At 42.1% G+C, this 6,958-nt stretch overlaps 1 long non-coding RNA gene across 4 annotated transcripts; it reads right to left on the bottom strand.

Annotated features, from left to right (window-relative positions):
- Positions 1 to 643: 643 nt before the first annotated feature.
- Positions 644 to 2,849, bottom strand: LOC123993986. 4 transcript variants are annotated; one of them, XR_006831548.1, is made up of 4 exons: positions 2,775 to 2,849; positions 2,285 to 2,350; positions 1,772 to 1,991; positions 644 to 1,613 (listed from the first exon to the last, which is right to left on the bottom strand). It is a non-coding gene; the product is annotated as an uncharacterized LOC123993986 (long non-coding RNA). The 4 variants fall into 4 exon arrangements; XR_006831546.1 differs by having other exon boundaries at positions 2,285 to 2,374; positions 2,775 to 2,842; XR_006831549.1 differs by having other exon boundaries at positions 1,772 to 2,008; positions 2,285 to 2,374; positions 2,775 to 2,796.
- Between the last annotated feature and the right edge of the window lie 4,109 nt (positions 2,850 to 6,958).

Genomic DNA, 6,958 nt, shown 5'->3' with positions numbered 1-6,958 from the left:
AGCGCTGGTGGTAGTGCTATACTATAGTTTCGGGGGTGTGCCAGAAATATTTTTGTTATTTTAACAACCAAAATTATGGAAGCAGTAACTGGTGGTGGTGTGAAAGATCTGTTTTTTTTATTGATGTCACTTGGTAAATCCACTTCAATCAGTGTGGATGAAGTTGAAGGAGACAGGTTAAAGAATTATTTTTTAGCCTTGAGACAATCGAGACATGGATGTGGGTGGGTGAACGGGCAAGACAAACGAGTTAAGTGCCTTTGAACGGGATATGGTAGTAGGTGCCAGGTGCACCGGTTTGTGTCAAATCAAATCAAATTGTATTTGTCACATGCACCGAATACAACAGGTTAGACCTTACCGTGAAATGCTTACTTACAAGCCCTTAACCAACAATGCAGTTCAATAAATCGAGTTAATAAAATATTTACTAAATAAACTACAGTAAAAAAAAAAGTCTAATCAAAAAGTAACACAATAAATGTACATAACAATAACGAGGCTATATACAGGGGGGTACAGGGTAATTGAGTACCGAGTCAATGTGCAGTGGTACAGGTTAATTGAGGTAATTTGTGAAGTGACTATGCATCACTACAAACACCCTGGTTCGAATCCAGGCTATATCACAACCGGGCCATGATTGGGAGTCCCATAGGGCGGCGCACAATTGGCCTTGCATCTTCATAGTTTGGCTGGTGTAGGCTGTCATTGTAAATAATAATTTATTGTTAAATGACTTGCCTGGTTAAATAAAATAAAAAATATAACCATGGTTTGTTTTCAGTTGGCCTATTAGCATAGCTCTGTTCTGCCCTGCCTTGCTCCCTTGTGGAGCTCAAAAGTTACTGTTATAACTCAAATTTGTGATTTTGTCAATGCAATACCATTTTTTTTAGCAGTGTTTATTATGCTACTTCTTTGTAATATTGTTTTATTGCTATATCCTTTATTGAATTATTATTCATTAGAATACCTCTATTCTGTACTTTCAGAAACCACAAACAGTATTTGCTAATATCATAACTAGAACTGGACAGCTGCAGATTGAGGCCAGCTTTTGTATGCTACCGTACACTCCTTAACAGTTTTACTGGATGAAAACACAGCAAGAAAACAAAGGCCAATATGTAAGTAATGGTGGTGGTTGGTTGAACACGTTTTACTAGAGGAAAAAAAACGGAATATCCATAACCCGTATTTAATATTCATGCAGTGATTGAACAACAACTAGTATCATGGAAGGAAAGTCACCTGTCAGGTCCATCAGTCAGTCACTAATTGCTGCAGATGTGCTCAATATTGCTTGAGCATATGATACTCCCCAAAGCATGGTGAAATACATAGAGGTATATCACAAGCTAAATGCATGTATATTGACAACTTCCTCTGCTTTCTTCTCCTGGTGCCAGACAGGCAAACTTTGCAGTGCCTCTGTGTGCGACTACCTTGAGCAGCAGTTTGAGGGACTTTGCAGGGAAAATGCCATGCAGTGAGGCTTAGGGGATTGTCCGCAGCAGAACGACCCCCAGTGGATGGGCGCTGATGGGTGTGGTGCTCCTCCAGCAGCTCCCTCATAAGCTTCTCTCTGTACTTTTGGTAGGTTACTTTATCTATGCGGGAGTGGGGAGGATGAGAGAAGGGAGAGGATGATGAGGCAGTGGGTAGGTGGGTGAAATATTGTCACTATAATTGCATAATGGAACTCTGTGATTTGTATGTGAACTGTACTTACAATTACAAAAAATACCTTGTTCAGTAATCATCTCACCTGTTAGTTAGTCTGGTTTGATTTTTCTCTCTCCCGTCAGTTGGTCCACATGGCTGCTGTATGGACAGTGGAGAGGACATGGACGTCTCGTTTGTCATGCCACTTTACTGCCAGCTGTTGACCGTTCTCCTTGAACTCCACCTCCCCTCTCTTTATCTTCCTGCATCCGAATGCCGGCATCCCCTTCCTGTTTGACCTGACTGTGCTACAGGCCCCTGTGCTGTTGGAGAGCAGATGCTGGAAGAGTGTGGGACTGAGGTACCAATTGTCCACATACAAAGTGTGTCCCTTGCTGATATAACCAACTTTACATAGCCCCTCAGAAGAAAGGCGCACAGACACCGGCACTTCAGGTTGACTAGGTTTTTAGTAAGTAAAAGATATCAAACAGTGATGACAGGCATTGACAGGACAGTCACAGCCACACATTCACTGCTCTCAGAATATCTCTCTCAGACCCAATCTACAAAGTGATTGTATAGTATACAATAACAAAAATACAGAAAAGCATACCTGCAGTAAAAGATGTCAAACAGTGATGACAGGCATTGACAGGACGGTCACAGCCACAAACGTTCACTGGTTAGGTAGCCCACAAGATATCTTTTAGATAGGAGCAACAGTAGTGATACATACCCTCAATGTGAAGTGATATTAATCCATAAATACAGAGCACAAGTACAACCCTTTTATATAAACCTTTTAAAAGGTAGTAAGAAAATAAACATGCACTTAATATTTCATTAAGTCACCTGCTAGCAAATCACCTGCTGGCAATAGCTAGCGTGACATTGTAGTGCAGTGACCAACAGTGCTAGTTAAGTTAGCTCATCGTTAACATGGCTAGCTAAGCCAGCAAAAACTTGGTTAACTTGCTGAAATAGGTCTTCAATACATTAACGGCAAATGAAATATATTCATAGCCATATTCGCTATTGACTTCAGGATATGTGAACCAGTTTTCCAAAAACACTTATTATATACAGAGGAAGGAGACACGAACCTGCTCTCAGAATCTCTCTCAGACTGAGGAGCAGGCAGACCAACTTCCCAAATAGGGTAGAAGCACTCAAAACCCACTAGTTGTTCTTTCAAAGAAAATAATACAAAAATGGTAAGTCCGAAGACCTCTCGTATTATCAACCTTACTACAATGGCAGCAAATATTTTTATGAGTTCAGTACCACAAAATGAAAGGAAACTTTATTTATATCACCCCTTTTCCTGTATTGAATGGTTTCACCTACTAGGGCCGGCACTTTAAACCTGTTAAAGAAATATCTGAAGGGTAAACCTTAGCCATGGGCTATCCATAGGACTGTACAAAACATTGTACAAAGTAATAACGTGTCTTTTGCACATCACCTTCACCCTTTCTGTCCCTTAACCTAAACTGTGACTTGAACTCAACACTGAATACACATAGCCTACATAATACTCTGTATCACTGATATCAAATACTTTCAACAGGACATTTAGGAGTGTTGCTATGGGCTCGAACATGTCAGGTTCTCTGACAAGCATTTTCATGGCTTCAACAAGTCTCTTTACTGGTCTAACAACCCTTTCGTACCTTGTACGTGTCCCACTACCCTCCTCTAAATTATTCTTAGAGCTTTGTGAATTGACTGTATCGTGGGACTTGTCCATAACAATGTATTTTAGGGGAGATAGTCTGCTGCGTCGGGCCTGCTCACTTGGGCCGACTTCACGGACCCTGATACTATTCTGTGTGGCCGATTTGCTTGTTTGAATTTGATCACTTGGGGCAAAGTCACTGACCCTTACTGCTTTTGGAGGACTTTTCTATTTCATCAGCCAAGGGTTGCAAGCTATCATCAGAGTGGCAAGAGTCTCCTTTCTGGGTCTCTGTCACAATTGCTCTGAAATTCGGAATGCTCCATGTGACCAGAGTCACAAGTTCTAGATTCCTGCTCGCTTCTCCCATTGACTCGGTTTCTCCATTCACTCTTGTCCTATCAACGAGGACCCGGAAGAGTCCATAGCCTTGTCCGAAGACCTCTCGCATTACCAACCTTACTACAATGGCAGCAAATATTTTTATGAATTCAGTACCACAAAATGAAAGGAAACTTCATTTATATCACCCCTTTTCCTGAAGTGAATGGTTTCTCCGACTACTCTACCACGAACTGCAGCGTTATTTGATATCTACTGTCGTGGCCAAAAGTTCTGAGAATGACACAAATATTAATTTTCACAAAGTCTGCTGCCTCAGTTTGTATGATGGCAATTTGCATATACTCCAGAATGTTATGAAGAGTGATCAGATGAATAGCAATTAATTGCAAAGTCCCTCTTTGCCATGCAAATGACCTGAATCCCCCCAAAACATTTCAACTGCATTTCAGCCCTGCCACAAAGGACCAGCTGACATCATGTTAGTGATTCTCTCATTAACACAGGTGTGAGTGTTGACGAGGATAAGGCTGGAGATCACTCTGTCATGCTGATTGAGTTCGAATAACAGACTGGAAGCTTCAAAAGGAGGGTAGTGCTTGGAATCATTGTTCTTCCTCTGTCAACCATGGTTACCTACAAGGAAACACATGCCATCATCATTGCTTTGCACAAAAAGGGCTTCACAGGCAAGGATATTGCTGCCAGTAAGATTGCACCTAAAATCAACCATTTATCAGATCATCAAGAAAATCAAGGAGAGCGGTTCAATTGTTTTGAAGAAGGCTTCAGGGCACCCAAGAAAGTTCAGAAAGCGCCAGGACCGTCTCCTAACGTTGATTCAGCTGCGGGATCAGGGCACCACCAGTACAGAGTTTGCTCAGGAATGGTAGCAGGCAGGTGCGAGTGCATCTGCACGCACAGTGAGGCGAAGACTTTTGGAGGATGGCCTAGTGTCAAAGAAGCCACTTCTCTCCAGGAAAAACATCAGGGACAGACTGATATTCTGCAAAAGATACAGCGATTGGACTTTTGAGACCTGGGGTAAACAAAATGAGGTGAGTAAGGGTTCACTAATTTTATTGAGAACTTCAGGAAGTGAATGGTGGGATGTGAAAGATGGTAGACAACACACCCCCTTCAACATGCATACTATAAACAGACCAAACTCATCTGGTCTTCTCTTTGGTTTCTGTGGGAAGAAAAGCATGGCAGCGCACAGAAACGACCCATCATCAGATTCTTCGATTTCTAGAGTGTTTTACTCAATTATTTTGATCAATGGTGAGCTCACCCGTGAAGTGATTAATTATAAATTGTAATTGCTATAAGCTAATTAATATTGTAGTTTATGTCAGCCGAGAGTTATAAAAATGGCCGCGTGTGTTATGTCAATCTTTCCTCAATTAGCGCTAGGACAGATATAGCCTATATTTTTCCAGTTTGGATGATTGTGTTATGCTGTAGATACTTCTGTGAATATCTGAACATTGCATCCAAAAATAAACTGCTCACTTTGGACATAACTTTAAGGACTGTGTTTGTGGAAAATATTTATGAAAAACGTGTGGCCAGCTCAAATGCTGGTTGCTGCGTTATTCGAAACTGTCCTTTCTAGATAAGTGTTCTAAATGAGCATTCTAATCACACCGGTTAGATTGTATGTTACAGGGACCACTGTAGAATGATCACACCCGTGTGTTGTTATGTGTGAAAAGGTTAAAGGTCTGCGCACATCGGCTATGGAGAGCGTGATCACACAGTCATCTGGAACAGCTGGTGCTCTCATGCATGATTCAGTGTTGCTTGCCTCAAAGCGAGCATAGAAGTAATTTAGCTCGTCTGGTAGGCTTGTGTCACTGGGCAACTCACGGCTAGGTTTCCCTTTGTAGTCCTGCCACATCCAATGAGCGTCAGAGCCGGTGTAGTAGGATTCAATATTAGTCCTGTATTGATGCTTTGCCTGTTTGATGGTTCGTCTGAAGGTATAGCGGGATTTCTTATAAGCGTCCGGATTATTGTCCCTCTCCTTGAAAGACATTGTCGATGCACTTATTGATGAAGCCGGTGACTGAGGTGGTAGACTCTTCAATGCCATTGGATGAATCCCGGAACATATTCCAGTCTGTGCCAGCAAAATAGTCCTGTAGCGTAGCATCCACGTCATCTGACCACTTCTGTATTTAGCGAGTCACTGGTACTTCCTGCTTTAGTTTTTTCTTGTAAGCAGGAGGATATAATTATGGTCAGATTTGCCAAATGGAGGGTGAGGGAGAGCTTTGTATGTGGAGTAAATGTATCTGTGTGTGGAGTAAATGTGGTCTAGAGTTTTTTCCCCTCTGGTTGCACATGTGACATGCTGGTAGAAATTAGGTAAAATGGATTTAAATTTGCCTGCATTAAAGTCCCCGGCCAATAGGAGTGCCGCTTCTGGATGAGCATTTTCTTGTTTGATTATGGCCTTAAACAGCTTGTTGAGTACGGTCTTAGTGCCAGCATCGGTTTATGGTGCCGATGGCATTAAGAACTGCAGTGCTGCTGGGTTTTTCACCCTCAACACTCAATCATGTGTCAATCACACTCAAACCAACATGACACAACTGTGGGAAGCATTGGAGTCAACATGGGCCAGCATCCCTGTGGATTGCTGTCGACACCTTGTAGAGTCCATGCCCCAACTAATTGAGGCTGTTCTGAGGGCAAAAGGGGGGTGTAACTCAATGTTAGGTGTTCCTAATGTTTGGTTTACTCGGTGTAAATGTTGCATTGAGACATTATGGCTGCTTACACAAGACTAGACACTCCTGAATAATGAGTGTTCATGTGCTTGTTTGAAACTCTTCTAACATGCATTTCATGAACATCATTTCCCCACATTACATTTTCGTGATAAATTTCAAAGCCAGAGGTGTATCATACAATGTTATGTTATTATGTGTTCCAGTCCATACACCTGGTTCTTCTTTTCAGGGTGGGGGTTTGGGAGGAGTTTTGTGAAGAAGTCAGGCAGGTTTCAAGATAGACAAGGTAAAGCTGAGACTCCTTCTCTGAATCCCCTTCAAATCAACTGTCAACTAAACCAGGCCTGGAAGATTGACAGTGAAGACTCCCTAGTGGCCAGTGGCGGCCACTATGGTCTAAGCATACTTTGAGCACCGAAGTGGCCAACCGGAGAAGGCAGTCTTTCAGTGCCTCTTCTGCTGCGATGGACAAAAATAAAACTCATCAGCTGTTAACAGCATCAACTCTGACCACTATAAGACAGCT

The sequence above is a fragment of the Oncorhynchus gorbuscha genome, linkage group LG13 (genome assembly GCF_021184085.1).
Source record: "Oncorhynchus gorbuscha isolate QuinsamMale2020 ecotype Even-year linkage group LG13, OgorEven_v1.0, whole genome shotgun sequence".
NCBI lineage: Eukaryota > Metazoa > Chordata > Actinopteri > Salmoniformes > Salmonidae > Oncorhynchus > Oncorhynchus gorbuscha.
Note: the sequence above shows the minus strand (reverse complement) of the source record. Positions and strands in the feature narration are given on the sequence as shown.